A 20,571-nucleotide genomic window follows, 5' to 3' on the forward strand; every position below is an offset into this window, starting at 1 on the left:
CCTCTTGTCTGTTGAGAAATGTATGCTTTTGTTTGCACAGTTATATATCTGACACAAAATTCAGCATATATTTTAAGAAATATATTTTCAACATTACTCCAGAACAAAGGACTCCAAAAATAGTGCACTATATAATGTACAGTACAAACTGTCAGCCATAGCTCATACAGTATGTCTAGGTTAATTGCTCATGTGATTTACATTTCTTAATAAAGCTGTAAAGCCCACCATATTGTGTGGTGTATTAATTGCCTGCAAAGGCCTTTTGTTGCCTCCAGTCTCTATTTAACAAGCTTTAAAGTGTCAAAGGCACCTGTGTCCAATTAGTCCCTGTTGTTAATTGACTAATGGATTGTTTGTTGTAGGCTCCTGGGCATGTTTAAACCGTTACACCTGACAGTGGCCTATGCTAAATTGTTGCAGTGCAAAGCAGAGGTGGGAAAAAAGCAGTTGTGGTTGACAAAAAGGTGTGAGATCTTATTTTACAAGTGTACATTTTTAAGGCACTAGATAAACTACAGTATTAAAGTCAACTTGTCTTGCAGCATAATGCAAATAATGGATTTGGAATTTTGGAAATTAGGAAACATCTGTACTTGCCTTTGAGACCTTTTCTTCAGTACCTAGTAGCATTATTTCTGAGATTCTGGTACATTTGGTATACTTGGTGCAGTCCACTTCAGGTATGAAAGCTATCTGCTCCCAGTGCCATGTGTGTGTAATGTTGCATTTTGTAACTTCAATGCTTGATCTTGTAACTTCTCGTTACTACTTACATGCTTGTTGCAGATAGATATAGATGGTATATTTATATGGTATAGGTATGTGGTATAGATACATGTCCTCATGATGGCCTACTACCTCTCCTGGGGCATAGGGTACTGACCGGAGACCATCTCCATGCCTCTTGGTCTAGGGCTTTCCACTCTAACTAGTCCCAGGTAAACCCCATTTTTTTGGTGACCATATTGAGATCTCTGCACCATGGGTTTTTGGAACGTCCTCTGTTCCTTTTGCTTTTGGGTTTTTAGGTCAGTGGTTACTTGGTAGATTTTGGGAGCTTGCTTATGCAGGGGGTGACAGATCGATCTCCAATGCTATTGTAGGATCTTATCTTCTGCAAGAGACTGGTTGGTTCTCTGTCAGTGGGTTGCTGATTGTTAGTGATTGTGTTTGGCCAGTGGTTTAAGAGAATCTTCTGTAGACATTAGTTGATGAATGTTTGTATTTTCTTTAGCATTGTCCACTATTTATGTGGTATAGATATATATGGACTGAGAAGGGTCTGTTAGTGCAAATTGTGTATAACAACATGCAAGTTGGTATGGAGTTGATAGTTGCATGCTTACGCTTACGCTGCAGTCAAGGTAGGCTGCATTTCTCAGCTACTACATCATTGAAGGCCAGGAGAGCTGTGAGCCCGACAGTGACAGCTTGCCAAACCCAGTTAAGAAAAGCACAACCCTGTCACTTGTAGCCTGGTCGTCCAGTTTTGGGTTTAAAGGTATTTTTAAGTTACAAAAAGTGTGGGCAAATGATTGGAATTTTAGGGATATTCTACATACTAAGTTCAAGGTTGGAAAGTACTTAGGCCCAATCCCATTTCCTGATTATTGTTAGGCTGGAGGGGTAGGGGGAAGAGACTTGTTAACCCTTCATACAGAGATTTTTTAGAGGCACACTTTAAACAAAGCGGTATGAGAATCACTGGTAAGATGGCAGCACATGCGACCAACGAAATGTATTTTTCTTGTTAAAAGTGACGATTTGCACTATATAGATAGATAAATAGATACTTTATTGATCCCAGAGGGAAATTCTGAAATATTAGCATAGTTTAATGTGTATTTATTTTTTTTTTTGTGGCCGAATCCTTTATAGCAAGCATAAAAAAGATCATTAGTAGTTTCTCTCAGTAGGAAGCTGGCTAGCTAACTTTCCCGTTTCACCTTAAACGGTGCAACCGATGGCAGGGGCTGCAGAGTTAAAAGCTAATCAAAGCTAATTTCAGCTCACTGTCACAGAGGAATTAAGAAATGGACAATAATAATTAATTTCTCTCCCCATACAATAAAGCCCTAAAGTTAACTAGTTAGCCAGCAGCTTGTTTACTGAACTTTAGCGCTCCTGATGACGTAGTGCATACTTTAAGGGTTGTCTCAATTTGTAGGGGGAGGATTTAACCCTTCCCCCTTGTAAAAAGGGGGTGAAATGGGATTGGGCCTTAGTGTTGAAAATATTTTGGGAAATGCACCCTTGCCTTTGTTATTGTAAAAATGATACTTGCATTATTATGTAAATTGGTCTTATCGAGATATAATTCAGATACTCAAGATGCATGAAGTGACCAGGTGTAAATACTCATTTTTTTCTAATCAATAGTTAGTATGCTAGACCCTCACAAACAACATGCTACAGCTGAGACTTCAGGGCTAGAAGGAATACGTTTTAAATTCACTTTTAGCTTAGCTAAATCATGGTTTTCTCCATTAAATGACATGAATTAATGGTAAATAGGAATTAGGCTAATTAATAACCTTCAGCTAAACTAAGAAATTGAAGCTACTGTACATTGATTAATGTATCATACTAGGGCAGAACGATCTTACACTGATAAAAAGCTTTACCTGCTGACTGCTGAGTGCAACTGAAATGTTTGAAGGTTGTATTAAAGTTGAATAACTTGGCGATTTGAGAGATTGGGAGGTGAAATGTAAAACTGAACACTGAAGTGAGTGCTGATGAGTTACACTGCAGCATGAATGGCACCTTCAAGAGTGGCCTCCAATCATAATACAGGGCTATAATCACTCAGTGCTTTCCCCATAATTAGATCTGACTTCACTGTAACTTACTGTGTGGACACCCGGGTGTCCACTAATGAAACAATGTCTTCTGTCGTGGAGGAACCGCAGCAGAACTAATTGAATTTCCCCTCGGTACAACTCCAACAAACGGCCTCCTCCAAGCAAATGTGGCAGCGCGGGGTCGTGCTGTAATTGAGGTGGACGGAAGAACAATGGAGTTGTTTTATTCACAAACAGGCCGTGATCCTCCGCTCACCCCTGAACGAAAGGGCACCTTCTACACTGAGAAATCGTCTTGAGGTTCTCCTGGAGGTTACAGCACAATGTGTGTGTGTGTGTGTGTGTGTTTCCTTTACTGTCAGTTAGATTCTGCCTTGAATGTTCTGGATGTTCTCAAGCAGCAATGTAGCCATTTTTCTTTAAATGAAAAAAATGAAGAGTTTCCCAATTTAGCCTATTAGTCACTGGGACTCTTCTTGAGCAATGCGGTCGGGCTTCTCGGTATTGCACAAAACACTGAAATACAAAACCCTCATGTTTACATGTGCAAATTTATTTTAGACCATTTTTATAGACTCTTTCATGTTTTATAAAAGAGCGAAGCCTGAAGAATAGCTTCTCTTTGGTCATAAAACATCAATGGAAATGAAAAAAAAAAATAGACAAATGAAAGGAGAAAGGAGAAATAGAAAAAGAAACAGAGGGAGATAGAAACACCTCATGGAGAAATATCTTCAAGCTATACCATCAGATTCCAGCAGTTGGTCTTAATTCCAGGTTAACAGTCTATTTTGGTTTATTATCATGTTCAAGTGTATTAGCATATGAGGAGTAAATCAGCAGTAATAGCAGGTCTCTTTACAAACCCATAATAAGCACGGATAAGCCAGTGTCAAAGGGCGACTAATTAACAACAATTACAGAGACAGGCCGGGCAAACATGGCCGTTGTCATGATTTCTGACAAATAGCTGCTTTCAGGGCCTCAAGGTCTTTTGTCTTGGATCTGTTTCAAGACACACACTTGTCTGCTTATTATTCACTTTCAAAACAGTTTTGGAAAAAGAAAGAACAGTTATTTATTGATTAAATGGTTGGGTATGGTTTCAGAATTCTCTACTGCAAGGGTTCCTAAACCTTTTGTTTTGATGGCTAAAGTGCAAAGGGCAAGGTTTTTAGTGGGCTGCCCCTAGGATGAATATAAAACTCAATGTTTTCACGCTGGATAGGGGTGGGGTGATGGTTAGGTAGCGTTCTGAGCTTCTGACCTATGCATAGTGTGTGTGTGGTTTTGTCAGCCTCATCCTCATTAGACTTTATTTTTAATAAATGTATTATATTATTTTTTGTTGTTCTTAAAAAAAATAAAAAATAAAAAAGGCAAGAAAGAAGGAACAATAATGATAAAAAGTATAGAATAAAACAGCAACTACATTTATCAACATATATCCTCCACTATGGCTTTCATATTTTACAATGTTTTCACTGTGTACATACTTGTGGATTATTATCTCAATGGAAATGGTCTAAAATTACTTGGAAAAAACCTTGGATTCAGGTGGCTATTTGGGAGACACTAGAGATGCTATCACTGGACAGCAACGGTATTAAGATTAGTTTTAATATTTAAAATCTAATTCTGGGACCAATGGCAAAGTATAGTCCCTTATTTTTTTATAAACTGAAAAGTAATTGGATAAACCAACAGTTATATTGTTTAAAATACTTGACTGCAAATCCTAAATCATCATAAAACTCTGATTTCCCTCTGCTGAGATGCTTTACAGAGCCTTTTCTGCAGTCATGTAGGAATTACAGTCATTTTCACAGTCAATTCATTTTCAAAGACTTAACCTGGAAAAACTAAACATTGTTTTTAATACTTGGGTGCAAATCATGGAACCCTTGGACAGCACCAAAGGCACCGAATAGAGTTTCCTCTATTGAGGTACTTTTTTTAGGCCTTTACTGCAGCTGTCAGTGATCGTATCCACCTTATCTAATGGCAATAAATCACATTCTGTTATATGAAAACATACACATGTGCTTATCAGCTGTATTACATGTCACTGCACATCTTACTTCTTCTGAGAGAAGCGCAAGCCAATCAAGCCTATTTCAGAAATCACGGTAACCAGCCTCGCTAATTAGATGAGTGGAGAGTGTGTTCAATGTTTTGACCTATTTAAATATTTACTGTCTGCTCTGCCTCATTAGGGATGCAACTGGGGGGCAGGGGTCATCAGTGACTTCATCATCTTATGTTTTTTTTATTATTTTATTGGCGATATCCATTTGACTAAGGGCCTGCGATGGATTCTCTGATAGTTCAATTTGAGAAATAATTTTTATTTGTCTCATATTTGTCATATTTACTGCATATCAAGTAATCACACAAGGAAATAAAAAATAATAAATACAGTCCATATCAAGAGGGATAAGCGAGGGGTCACATACACAAAGGGGGAGGGTCTCTACATACACTAATACATTAATTCCGGGCAGTAAATCCAATCTCAAAACAAGCGCAATTTCTTGGAAGACCTTTTTAAGATCATTACATGAGCGACTGTCGCTTTTGCAAGAAAGCATTAACAAGTAATGATGCTTCCGATGGCCAGAGATCTAATGGCACATTTTTAAGGCTATTTAGGGCAAATGTAAACATTGTATGCACATATGTGGGTTCCGCTCAAATGGCAGCACTTTACGGTCACAGCACATATGTGAAACAAGTCAGTCGGAAGCGCTGCGACATACGGTGGCTTTGGACTAACAAAGCCAGGTTTTAACCTTCAGTCGTCTGGGGTTGTGTAGTTTTTAAGTGGTCGTACACAAATACAACAAGATAAACGTCGAGTATTTCTGCTTGATCACTCACATGTGGATATGAGTTTAGCCCTAAACAAAAAGGCTTCCATATACTGTAGTGTTGAATAGGGTCTTTGACCCATAACAATAACAGAACACCTTTTAGCACCATATGGATTTTTTTACAATAAAAGAAGCTATATGGCTATATAGAACCATCTACAACAGGTTTCCCATGCATGCATAAAACTCTTACTGTATATAAAACTATTGCCTTTACTAAACAAACCTCGAAGAGGGTAATAAACCTGGTTAAACGGTTAACTAATATTTTAACTAATTATTAATTGACACTAGGTAAGACATTACTATTAAATATTACTAAATTTGAATTAGTAAGAATCTTGTAAATAATAAATATTTTTTGACATATTAAAAAATAGTTCTAATTATTAATTAGTTGACATATTCTGTCATAAGAAAGAATTGTCTGACTATCGTTCCCACTGTGTCAAAGAACTATTTTAGTACTATGTATACATCCTCTAAAATGGGTTCTTCATGGGTTCTTTACTGAAGACAGTGATCTATTTAATACCAAGACATTTCAAAGAACCAATCACATTCTTAATTTTATTAAATTTATTCAGTTCTAGAGAAGACAGTGGTTCTTTTTAGAACCAAGGCATCTCAAAGTAACATTTACATTCTTAAAATTATATTTTATTCAATTCTAGTGAAGAAAGTAGTTATATGTAGAACCAAGACATCTCAATAACCCCCCGGCATTCTTAAAATGTTATTTTATTTAGTTCTAGAAAAGACAGTGGTTCTATTTAGAGTCAAGACACCTCAAAGGAATATTTGTATTCTTAAAAGGTTATTTTATTCAGTTCTAGAGAAGACAGTGGTTCTATTTAGAACCAAGACATCTCAGAGAACCATTTACATACAAGGGTATTTTATTCAGTTTTACTAGTGCAAAAAGTTTAGTCAGTCAAAAAACATTTTTACTATGTAGAAAATGTAAGGTTTCTTTAGTAGGGCAATGGTTCTCCCAAAACCATGTGTTCTTTAAAACGTTTTTTTCTTCTCAGGTTAAATGTTCCTGTACAAAGATGTTTTTCTGTTTTTAGCAATATCTTCTGTATTTCTAAATCTATCTTTAAAAAGCAGTTCCATATAGTATCAGGAAATGGAAACAGCATTTAATAACTATTTTAAAGTGTTTATAAACATTTATAAGCTGTCTCTATACAAGGAGAGATACACAATCCGAGAGGTTTTCCGCACTTCATGCTGACTGCATGCAGTCTGCCGCTCTCCGTATTTCATAAATGATTGCTAAATCAACCATCATGTTGGAAAAGCTAGTAAATTACCATTCCTTCCAGAAGGATCTCTGAGGACTCTGCCCCTAGGATGAACCTGATTCACACTCCAGTGAACTGTGCTCTCCTCCCTGGCTCCAGTTTCTCTCCGGCACTATCTCTTCTCTGTGCACATGAAAGCAGACAGTCATATTCACAGGGAGCTGTGAGTTCTGACTGAGCTGTGCTATGGGGAAATAGAGCTAAAGCAATCGTTACTGTTGCTGCTGCTGCTGCTGCTGCTGCTGCTGGTGGTGCTGCTGCTGCTGCTGCCGTTGCATAAGAAACTGCTGCTGATATGCTGGGCCAAAATTTCACACAGCACACGCGCCGGTTCCTCAGGCGACATTCTCCTGTAAACTCGCTCATTTTCTCTCTCTCTCTCTCGTCCTCTCTCTCAATCACTCCTCTCACCAGTTGCTCACAATGTCGCAACATCTCTGTTGCACAACTTCAACATGTGGGGGGTGGGTTCACATGTACTGCTTATGTTATGACCTAAAGGACTGCAATAAGGGTCATGGATATAGAAGGAATTTTATAAAAGGAGAAAGAATAAAGAATATTTAATTATTCAACTAATACAGATTTAAACCAAATTTAATTTCAGATAGCCGATACTGTTCTGGGCAAAACAAATTGACAAAATAGCGAATTAATTAAGTTGTGCTTGTGCGTTGGTTAGAAAGTGTAGCCCATTCCTCACACAGGAACTGCTAAAGAGAGAATTGTTGACAACTTGGTTCTGGGTCAGTTGGGTTATTGTAATATTGAATGGTCCAGTGCCTCAAATAAACTTCCGGCTAAACTGGCTAAACAGCTGGTACAGAACAGAGCAGCTAGGCTAATTCTCAAATGGCCACAGTACACTAATATCACAGACATGCGCTCTCGTCTACACTGGTTAAAAGTTGAGGATAAACTGAAGGCGTCTATATTGAAATAAACATGGTCATTTTTAAATAACAAAATCCCACAAAAAAAAAATACAATTCTGTAAAACTTCTAACACTTATTTTGATAACATAAATATGATTTCCTTTAAATGTACATTTTCGATAAAGAGCAATCACTGCATGGAACAAGATGCCAACTTTTATAACTAAAAACAAATGTAAAGAAGTATTTGGGAAAGGTTTAGTTTCTTAGATAATTGTTACATATTTAAGGGGATTCATGTATTATTCTAAATTGTGTGTGACAATGTCTATCTTTATTTAGTGTGTGTTATTTTGTTGATGTCTTTCCTTGTTTTAGCCTCTGTAGTTGAACTTGATGATAAAAACTTTGATGGAATTATTATTATTATTATTATTATTATTATTATTATTATTATTATTATTATTATTATTATTTTTGTACTTAAGTAGGATCCCAGGAAGAATAGCAGCTAATGGAGATCCAATAAATAAATCAAATAAAATAAATAAATAAAATACATTTGTAACTGAGTTGATCTTAAAATGTGTACATTCATGGCTTCATGTGTGCCCTAAGAAATTTGTAATATTTCACATATAAAGAGCCAGATTCATCATAACATTTGATGGTCTTTTTGGCTACATTTGGGATACTTTTAAAGTTTCACTTTCTTTCAAGTTTAAAATATTTTTTTCTTTATTTAGTTGAGTAGTTCTTGTCATACTATGAATTAGAGCATTACTCAAACAGAGCTATTCACTGTATTTTACCAATTCTACCTCTTCACAACTTTACAACTGATGCTCTCAAACACATTAAGAGAACAAGAAACTCAAGTAATGAACTCTTAAGTTTAGCACAGCTGTTAACTGAAAGCCATTCCAGGTGACTCTACCTCATAAACCTGACTGAGATAAATCCAGCCAAGATGTGCAAATCTGTCATCTTAACAAGATGTTCCTACTTGGAAGAATCTAAAATATATAATATATTAATTGGTATGTTTTTTATTGTTTTATTAAAGTTTTAACCTTAAAAACATTAAGCTGAACAGGATACGCAACTCCAGGGTTCCCCCTCTGCTGTAAATGCACTTTGTAAGCATTTTCGTGAGTTTGGTAAAAGTAACACAAAGGCTACAGATTACAAAATGCATTATGTTCAGATACGAGCTGTGTATAGTGTTATGATGAAACCTCAATGCTTTACAACAGAAAGAGACAACATTGCAGAGCAAATTTACCGAAAGCCAGAGTATCTCTGGAGCTGCTTTGGGTAATCCGAACTCCCTTGTTTTGTCAGAGGTTTCAACATATCAGTCAAAATACATTCAGAGAACATCAGAATTAGTGACACCGTTCCCATTGGGTAATTAAATATACTGTCCCCTCTGGCTGCGCTCGCATTCCAGGGAGCTGGAAGCAAGCTAAGAGCTCCTCTTCTAAGAAGGCGAGTTCCACTCACGCTACGCAAAGAGCTTAAAGGACCCTCGTCCAGGCGATCAGCCGTCAGCGCCTCTGGACGAAAGGTCAAACCCTGAGTTTAAGCTCTCGGACAACCGGCGGACCGGCAGACGTAGTGTTGGTATAATAGACTCCTGATCACTGATCTGAGACCTGTTTGGCAGTTTTGCTCTCTTTACCACAGTCCCTGCAGAGTTTGGGAAGGAAGCAGGTCTGGGATCAGTGTGCAGAAGTCTATTCAGAGTAATGATCAAAGATGTGGAGATAATCCTCTCGGTGCTGCTGGGTTTTGTCCTGTCAGCAGTGATTCTCAGGGCTTAGGCTTGTTGCTGTTAGCGGGTATTGGAACTGCAATGGTTTAGGCACTGACTGATTGAACACAGGCACACACAGCATAAACAGCATGAAAAGAAAGATACACTTGTGGAAAGAGAAAATGAGTATTGTTGAAGATCAAAGTGTACACAAAGTAAAGGTAGAGGTGGGCGATATGATGATTTGTTACAATTGATTTGATACGACCACCATGACAAATCATGTCACAATATCATCTTTTTTTACAACTGATAATGTCACAAAGCAGCTTTACAGGAATAAAGTAAAAGATAAATGATAAATAAAAAAATGCTCTTGAAATGAGTTGATCTGATTAATTATTGGGTTTAATGTATGGACAAACAAAAAAGAATTTATTTTTTATTAATTTAACCCTATCTGCGCTACCCTAGTAATACTACTTCACTTTCTAGTAATACTACTATTGTTTGTGAGTTACAGTAGGTCCCGTCTCACCCCAAAATAAAGATCTAATTGAGTATATGGCATTGAACAAGGCAATATTTAATTGTATGTTTAATCCTATAAAATGTAAGTGACAGTTTGGGAAATTAATTTAATTCTATAACTTCCATTTCTAAACTGCGTGATCCTACAATCTATAGTTATTAATGAATGTCTCCAAGAGTGATTTCTGGCTCTAAGACTCATTCATTCATTTACTGTAACAATAAATTAAACCTTATTTATAAACAGCAATAAAAGCATTCTGGTAGAGAGGTAGAATTCATCACAACACCTGGCAAAGCAATGCGCCAAACTCATAACTAACAATCTACAAACCAATTAATATGTAATTTATTTCAATTACGACTTTCTAGTAATACCACTATTGATAAAATTATATTTAAATCATTTTAATAATCAAGTCACGTCAAGTCAAGTCAAGTCAAGTCAAGAGGCTTTTATTGTCATTCCATCTACATGTAATAACACAGTGCAATGAACTTAAATTCCAGGACCGCAACAGGAAAAGAAGACCAAGAGTTATCTCTGTTGCACAGGATAAGTTCATCAGAGTTACCAGCCTCAGAAACTACAAGTTAACAGCATCCCAAATAAGAGCACCTAAATGCTTCACAGCATTACTACATGTGTTCCTTATGGATCTTGAAATGCCCTTAAATATTAAGATGTCATACTTATGCCATATCACCACATTTATTTATTTATTTATTTATTTATTTATTTATTTATTTATTTATCCACCCTGTACACAGTATGTTTCTGCCATGATCAGACAGCCAGCCAGTGGTCTTCAAGCATTTTCACTGAAACTAAGCCAGCGCTGCTAATGATTGACTTTATAGCCCACATGGCTCTGACTCCACTATTAGCGCTGGCTGCTGACCTGGCCTATGACATCACCTATAGTGGACGAAGCAGCTAGAGCATCGTATGATTGTTTTTTTTTTCACACTCTCTTTATCTCTATGGTGGAATTTGCACACAAAAGCTGCTGGGCTCCTCTATCTCCACATCAGAGTGGACGCAGCAGTTTTGAAAAGCTCTAACAGGATTAAGGTCAGGCCTGTCAACTCCCTCTACAGCTTCTGCAGTACGCCCCTCTGACCCCCACCTACCCATCCACCCAGGTCCTGTCCAGAGTGTGAACACAGCCAAGGCTGCTATAGATACTGTGTGTAGTTTTCTTTCCTCAGACTGATGGAGCTTTATTCTTCTTATATATTTTTACTTTAGCATTCTTTAGATTCACGCCTGGATTCTATGCAATATCGACCTGGAAAGTCGTGCCAATTTTAGGTCCTACATGAGCAATTTATGTAATTTTGGATGCATAATAACATGGGTTGAGTCACATCATGAAATATAGAAAAAGGATGTAATAGTCATACAGTACTTGCTCTATTTAATCTCCTTAAAGTAACCATGGTTTCAAGACATGGAATCTAAGATATTAATATAATTGCTCTGATGTTGCTAGTGGGATCAAATGTTAATTAGACAGACTATGTGGTCTCAGTTTATTATACGTTTAATAGCTGTGTAGTTACACATCATTATACCACAGGTTGCTCTGACCCTGCAATGTGATGAGGGATGAGATGCATTCTAAGAGTGCCATTATCAGCCGGTAATGCACTGTAACCGAAGCTCTCCATGTATTACTCCACCACATACAGGTAACCTAGCAATAATGCAGTGCTTACCAACCAAAATGCGCAGCTACAAACCGCGCAGCTGTTTTAATCTAACCAAACGTGTGTCTAACCAAACAGATCAGATTTTCCCCTCCTCTTTAACTCAAAATCTTACAATATATTGTTATAGCACTCCCTCTCATGTATTATTGCTTAAATAATCATATATGTACTGGTGACGCATTTATTACACTTGTACAGGTTATGCAATTAAACATGTATTAACATCAATGCTGACTGTACTTACTAATTACTGTCGGGCACTGCTGACAGTACTTGCTGTATTTCAACTCCCTATAGTAGCCATGGTTTCATGACGTGTATGCTACGGTACCTATATAATTGCTCTGATGTTGCTAGTTAGTGTACTTACTATCAGGGTGATATAAAAAGAATTTACACATTTTTGCAACAAATGTTTTGCCACTCATTTGACACTTATGAGCTAAAATAATCTAAATTGTTAGTTAGTTAGTTAGTTAGTTAGTTAGTTAGTTAGTTAGTTAGTTAGTTAGTTAGTTAGACAGACTCTCTGGTACCACTTTATAATAAGTGTCTCTAATTACTGTGTAGTTACACATTAACAATGATGTAATAACAGTGTAACTACTGGTGAAGTACACATCTATGGTGCAGAATAATTATACTCACAGTACAGGTTTATGTAATTACACGTGTCAACATCAATTTATCAATAGACCATGTATTATGGAAACCATAGTAAAACAATAAGAACAAAACCACTTCAAGAACCAGAGTTATTCTGGTCAAAAAAGTAATACAAATCAGAAACAAATGAAACCAGTTTTACCAATTCTAGTTAAACTGCTAAAGTTTCCAACCAGAATGTATGTAGCCATGAGTGCCTTATGTTGAGAGGCATTTTTCAGCACCTTTTTGACCACTATCAAATTACTCTGCATGAAAGGACAGCTGTCACCCGGAAGAGTGTGATAAAGCACTTGGCTCGAGGTCTCAACACGTAACAGCATATCATGTATTGGATTTCCACACAGTTGGCTGTTCTTCCATGCATTCCTGTGTTTTTGGGAGCGGAGAAGAAAACCCGCTGAAGAGAACGCCATGTGTCATTGTTCCCATCAGCAAAGAACAAAAACTGAAAAGTGAGCATTCTCAAATGCAGCACACTGAAAATTACACTGCATTTAAACCATATGAACAAAAGTATTGAGTATTGGGACACCAGCTCAGCACCAACTTATCGATAAGTTGATTCAAATTGTTTATAATTTTAAAAAGTTTGCAACTACTTTAGTAATCAATTAGTTGAGTCTACATTATTATACAAAGAAATACAGTTGCTACCCGTGGGGGTAGTAAGCCCCAAACCAAAGCCATGGCAGTGATGCACAGGGACACTGCAGCACAACATCACTGCATGAGCACCTGAACAGGATGTATGCCGGAGCCATGGGTGAAAGAGATTCACGCTAAGTTCGTAGGAAATTAATTCTCCTTTTTCTCTCACTCAGTGTTTAGAGCTCAGTCACTTAGGGCCTGCTAGAGTAATTAAACAAGATGAGTCTGATTCTTAGTATTTATATCTCACTCATGTTTTCACTTCCACCATAAATTCTTAAATTTAAAATCTTAAATGTGGAATGTTGTAGTTTTAGTAAAGCTAAAGTTAGCATTAGGTTATATTTTCTCTCATACAGTGTTTGTAGAGCCTGCTAGAATAGTTAAACAAGATGTGGCTTGTTTTTAGTTAATTCATATCTCACACACACTTAGCGAGTTGTCCATTCCACCTTAAATGCCACGGTGACTACATTCAGAGTAAAAGCAAATTAATCCAAGCATTTTTTACAAATTAATTTAAAGGCCTTTTTAAAGGTCTTGTCTGACTCTAATGTTGTGTGGAACTGTTTAAGAATCAAAGTTCCACACAACAAAGTTTACATTATACACAGTGTTGCTGTGTTATTAAATAATGCTAATAATAAAATTATTTAAGTGTTGGGCTAATTATTTAGGTAAACACTTATATGTTTAATAATTGGTAATTGTAGGTTGTGTGTTCCTTAGACAATAAACAATTACAATATTAGAACAATATTTGCTGAGTAATATATTAATTTAATTTCCCTTTTATTCTTAGGACATGGCAGCATCACCCATTGTCCATTTATTCAATTTAATTTTGCCTTGTCTGCATTTTATATCAGTATGTATTAACTTAAAAAAAAACCTGTATGTTCATATTACACTATCTCTCTCACCTAAGAAGAAAAAAAAAACTGGTGTTTTGAGGAAGATATGCACTCCAAAGCAAGCATAACAGACATGAATAATTTTACAAAGATAGTTTGGTTTATTAAATAAAATGCTGGAAATCAAATTCAGATTTTTTCCCTTTATATCCAATTAACAATTGGTTAGTTGAAAAAATAGGTTCAAATCAACAGGTTAATCGATTATCTAAACAATCAGTAGACATGAAATCATTAGGTTCATGTTTTTTTCTGTTACAGGGAGTCATATTCTATTGGCAGTTTCTACAAGGTATAAACAAGCTGTGTGTGTACATTTACACATCTGTGCCAACAATGGGTGCAATTTAAAGTAGCTGAATGCATTCATTAGAAAGGGAGTCCACCAACATGTGGCCATATAATGCATATGACTACTGTACGACACCCATAAGTATTTCAAGATTCCTTACAGAACATTAGGCCTGTGTTCAGACTGCAGGATAAGTGCCTGAAATACTCTGGAGACTATTTAGTGTGCGGAACACGGTTAGCGTGATGTTACCTTGTCTATACAGCCGCTACTGACTGAACACCTGATGAGAAACATATACTCTAAAAATGGGAGGAGGATGAAAAGCATCAACTGATCAAAGAATTCACTAAAGGGCTTAAATCGTGCGTATTTTCTTTAATCCATTAAAGATGTTCTTGTGTTTTTTATGAACTAAAACAATTATGACGTGTAACACATAATACATGACCATCTCCATCCTCAGATTTAAACAAGATGTTGCTGTAACTGTGCCTTTAATACAGACAGACATACAGTATATATTTATTTATACAGTATTGTGCAAATCGTTTAGGCTGTATATGAATAAAAGTTTGTTGTATTTATCCATTAAAAAGTTTATATTAGAGCATGTAAATTCATACATATAGAAGTGATTTTTTTATCATTGGGTTTATTGACCCAATTATCTTCAATGCTTTCCTCATGGGAGTCTTATGTTTATAGTATTATTTACAATACTCATTATATCAACACCTGGTTTGGTAGGTCATAATTTTAATGATATTAAATCATCATCAGGTGAGCTGTTGTAGAATAGAATAGAATGTAACAAATCCATGATTGTGTGTGTGTGTGTGTTGGGGTAATGGTGTGGGGTTGTTTTTCAAGACTTGAGCTCGGCCCCTTAGTTCCAGTGAAAGGAGCTCTTAATGCTTCAACATACCAAGAGATTTTGGACAATTTTTCCAACTTTTAGGTGGAACAGTTTATGGATGGCCCCTTCCTGTTGCAACATGACTGCGCACCAGAACTCAAAGCAACGTCCAAAAAAAGGCATAGATGAGTGAGATTAGTGTGGAAGAACTTGACTGGCCTGCACAGAGTCCTGACCTTGACTCGACATAGAACATATTTGGGATGGATTAAAGCAGAAACTGTAAACCAGGCCTTCTAATTCAACATTAGCGTCAGTTAGTCTCTGGCCTCACAAATGTGAGGAAGAATGGAAGGAAGAATGGTCAAAAATCCCAATAAAACACACTCCTAAACCTTGTGGAAAGCCTTATCAGAAGAGTTAAAGCTGTTATAGCTGAAAATGGTGTGCCGACATCATATTTAACCCTATTAATTAAGAAAGGGATGTTGCTCAATTTCATATATGTGTGAAGGCAGAGGAGTGAATGCTTTTGGCAGTATACATATATTCCCCCTTCACTGTAAATGTTAACATGTTGTGTTCAATAAAACCATGCAATCATATGTTTTTTTTTGTGTGGCATTAGTTTTAAGCATACTGTGTCTGTCTATTGTTGTGATTTAGATGAAGATCAGAACACATTTAATTACCAATTTATGCAGAAATCCAAGTTTTTTCTTGCAACTGTAGTAGTTTGAAAATAAAGGGCTCTATCTCACACTCTGCGTAAGGTATGTTGCCATGCTCATTGCTATTTTAAACCCTGGTTGTGGTGTGGTGGTCTGGAAATGAGGTGTGTTCAGGTATATTTCTGTCAAATTGCAAACTGTGTTTTCTTGACAATAGAAAACACAGGTGCACCACCGTCTGAAAGCAACCTAGGTAAACAGCAACAATCGGATGTTCATTGCTATCTTGGCAGTAAATTGTCAACACAGGTGCATGCCCAACACGTGTACAGAAAAAACATCATAACTTAAAGCCAATTTAAAAAGTAATAATACAAAATCCTGTTTATTATTTTGGAGCATTTCTATTGGTCTATTTCTCACAAATATATAAAAAAAATATATATAGACATTTAATAGGCTGAATATAGACAAATTCACAAATTACATGTTGTGATGTCATTAGTATTTACATTTACCAACCTACTCAGTGTACAGCTGTATAGCTCCATCTATTGAGGTGTTTGAGCTTGGACTGCTTTTAAAGAAAGCACAATATAAACAGCCAATAAGAACAGGGCTTCTTTATATAGCTCTGGAAAAAAATAAGAGACCACTTTCTGAATCAGTTTCTCTGATTTTGCTATGTATAGGTATATGTTTGAGAAAAACAATTATATTGTCGTTGTATTCTATAAAACAACAATAGAAAATGAGACATGGCTGAAATTACAAAAAAGATGCAGAGCTTTCAGACCTCAAACAATGCAAAGAAAACATGTTTGTATTCATAAAAGTTCAGAAATCAATATTTGGTGGAATAATACTGTTTTTAATCACAGTTTTCATGCATCTTGGCATGTTCTCCTCCACCAGTCTTACACACTGCTTTTGGATAACTTAATGCCACTCCTGGTGCAATAATTCAAGCAGTTCAGTTTGGTTTGATGGCTTGTGATCATCCATCTTCCTCTTAATTATATTCCAGAGGTTTTCAATTTGACATCAAAGAAAATTTTAAATGTTCTCTTATTTTTTCCAGAGCTGTAAATGTACATCATCAATAAGACACTAATTGACATCTAATCTATTGTATAAATGGCAAATAGAAGTTATTTAAATTACTTTAACAAATAGAGTAACTTTGTTTTGGCACAAAACAAACCATCTCATGAACCATTGTAAGTAGACGTCAGGGTCTAACACAAAACACCAAAAGAAAATTGTATGAAATGGGCTCTTTAATGCCTGCACTCAGCTGTGTTTTGGTGTTTAGCCCGACTGTATTGCTATATCAGTGGTGGCAGATAGCCTGTGCTTGGGTCAGCACTGGCGTAATGCTAGTGCTCTCCTTCATGTGCGCCTCTTTGCTCCACTGCAATGTGAGTGAGGCTGCATGTGCAGATCTCTCTGGTGAGCTCAACATTCCTCACTCTCTTACCCATTAATCAAACCATGTGAAGCACGACAGATGTGTCCCAACTTAGCAAGCTACGCTGCGTGCTCCGCTTCCAAGAACCCCGCTCTGCCCCTTTCTCCGGATTCTTTGAAACGGGCTACTTTGAATATTATCAGTACAGAGAGAAATACCTTTGACCTATTAAACTAGAAGTATGAAGACGGTTAGGAATCCCCCTCAGAGACCCCAAACAGTTACAGGATTCCAGTTCACAGGATTCCGTTAAACAGAAGTAATGAATGGCTGGTAGCAACTTGTCATTCTCTGGGGCCTCTACACTGTACAGGTATGTTTACATGAACACGCATACAGGAGCAGTAGTTTCATCCACATGGAGCCTTTCACTCGTGTACATTCACTCAAATATTTACCAATAATTACTGTCAATTACAGTGTAATTAACAGTTTAAATTCAAGCCACAGCACAAAGGTAAAGATGGTTAAAAAAAATCACAGAAAAGTTAATAAAAAGGGTAAACATTCATTCTCTATTTCCTGGAAGAGGTGTTTACTTTTTAGTATCTAGAAAAAAATATCTAAAATTTCACTTAATGTCCAGGATTCCACATTAATATAGATCAAGCATTTAGGATAATGTATTGGCAAGACAATATTACATTACATTACATTACATTTGGCAGACGCTTTTGTCCAAAGCGACTTACAATAGTTAAGTACAAAAGTAATAGGAATTAAGATAAACCATTTTTAGATAGAGCTTAAAGGAGGTCGAAAGGAAATAAAGGGATAGAGAAGTGAAGGAGGGGAAGAAGGAAATGGGGTTAGAAGTAGTTAGTGTGTTAGAGGTGTTAGGAGAGTAAGTGCTCTTTGAATAGCTCTGTCTTCAGGATCTTAAAGATAGGGAGAGATTCTCCTGATCTGGTAGTGGAAGGTAGTTTGTTCCACCATAGGGGAACTCTGACAATATGTATCAAAATACATATTTTGTATATTACAATTTAATATATTGCTCATTATACTCCTATAGTGTTGAAATAATACACTAACTTATCTATAAAACATAAATTAAAAGTTTACTTTTTTAAGTAATCAGAAGAGTATGATATAACAACAGAACACAAGTACAGTTTAAACACACAGTTAAATCTTACATGTAAACTTATAATTAAAAATAATCACAATACAATACAATATTTCTATTTTCCTAAGCAAAAACATCACACCTTCTCTAAAGACTATTGCAGGTTATTGTAACAGAACAGTGATGCTAAGCAGTTCAAAAAAGCTTGGTTTCAGAAGACGTCCTGGAAGATTCTGGAGCAGCTGTTACAGTCGTCTGACTTAAGCTGGATCCGTAGCAAACGATAGACAGAAGCTGCCAGAAGCTGCAGTAAGTCATAGCAGTAAACAGTAGTTCCTCTACTACAGTGGGGCATGAAAGTTTGTGAACCCCTTCAAATGTTGTATATTTCTGCCTAAATATGATCTAAAACATCTCAGATTTACACACATGCCCTAAAAGTAGACAAAGAGAACTCATTTAGACCAAAAAGAAAAGACCCCAGGGTAACTTCAAAGCAACCGAAGGCCTCTCTCGCATTGATTAATGTTAATGTTAATGAATCTACCTAAACAATGGTACCCATGACAGGGCTGCAAGGAAAAAGCTACTGCTCTCCAAAAAGATTATTGCTGTATTATTTTTATTATAAAATACAGTATAGAAGTACCAGTAAATTAGAAATATACAGTAACAATATAAATACAATCCATCCATCAACCGTCCACCGTTAAATTATAATACAGATTTGACCAAGTGGTGTGAAGTGCCTTGAAATTAAATGTAAGTATTATTTGTACATGTCAATAAAATGATTATAAACAAGGTACAGTACAGGCCAAATGTTTGGACACACCTTCTCATTTAATGTGATTTCTTTATTTTCATGAATATTTGCATTGTAGATGCTCACTGAAGGCATCAAAACTATGAATGGAACACACGTGGAGTTTTATGTACTACAAAAAATGACCTGGCCTCCACAGTCACCGGACCTGAACCCAATCCAGATGGTTTGGGGTGAGCTGGACCACAGAGTGAAGAAGGTAAAGGGGCAACAAGTGCTAATAAACACCTCTGGAAACTCCTTTCTTCAAGACTGTTGGAAAACCATTTCAGGTGACCACCTCTTGAAGCTCATTGAGAGAATTATGCCAAGAGTGTGCAAAGCAGTAATCAGAGCAAAGGGTGGCTATTTTGAAGAAACTAGAATATGTGTTCATTCATAGTTTTGATGCCTTCAGTGAGAATCTACAATGTAAATAGTCACAAAAATAACGAAAACTCAATGAAAAAGAGAAGGTGTGTCCAAACGTTTTGCCTGTACTGCACATTAATTTATCCTCACAAGAATGTGAGATTCTAAGACCTATAATAGTAAAAAATAAAAGAGCATTCCGGGTTGTGTTTGTAGTTACTGTACTTTAAATGACGACATAATGTCTGCATAAAATTGCTTAGCATCTGCAGACCTCCATTAACATGCTGCTTTCATCTCATCTGCTCAGCATGTGCAGCACATTGTGAGTCAGAGCGAGAGCGTGTAGACTCATGCTCAGTAAAGCTCACCTCCAGAGGAAGCCCTCCTCTCTGTCGTTTCAGGACCTCAGCGCTGTTCCACAAGCAGTGCTGACCGCAGACACTTAGGCTAACGCTAACGAGGTGTCAAACGACGACTTCAAGGTATGATTAGGAGTGCGTTATGAACGTCTGAGCCTCAAACACACTGATTTGGCAGAGAATGAAAGGGGCTCCGCTGCAATGGAAGGCTGCCTGGATACTGGCTTTCAAAGCAGGAGTTCCTGTATGGCTAATTACCAGATCAAAGCAGCCCAGCATAACAGCCAGCTGTTCACCGTGTCCCAGTAACCAGAAAGTGCTGGGGAACGCTGATAGCGGGGAGTAAAGGTTCTGGGAATTGTGAAACAAGTGTCCTCACAGCAGCTTCTTCCATTCATAAATAACTGTGTATTATTGTTAACCACTGACAGATTGCCCTCTATAGACCACCCTGTACCCAAATACCTACCACATCTTCAACAGAAAGGCTTTGTGTACACTACAGGAACTCTTGATTGATTCAGATTTGGTTGTTAAATCCTGCACATATCGCTGTGAGCTGTCTGT

This window comes from Astyanax mexicanus, chromosome 1 (assembly GCF_023375975.1).
Source record: "Astyanax mexicanus isolate ESR-SI-001 chromosome 1, AstMex3_surface, whole genome shotgun sequence".
Classification (NCBI taxonomy): domain Eukaryota; kingdom Metazoa; phylum Chordata; class Actinopteri; order Characiformes; family Acestrorhamphidae; genus Astyanax; species Astyanax mexicanus.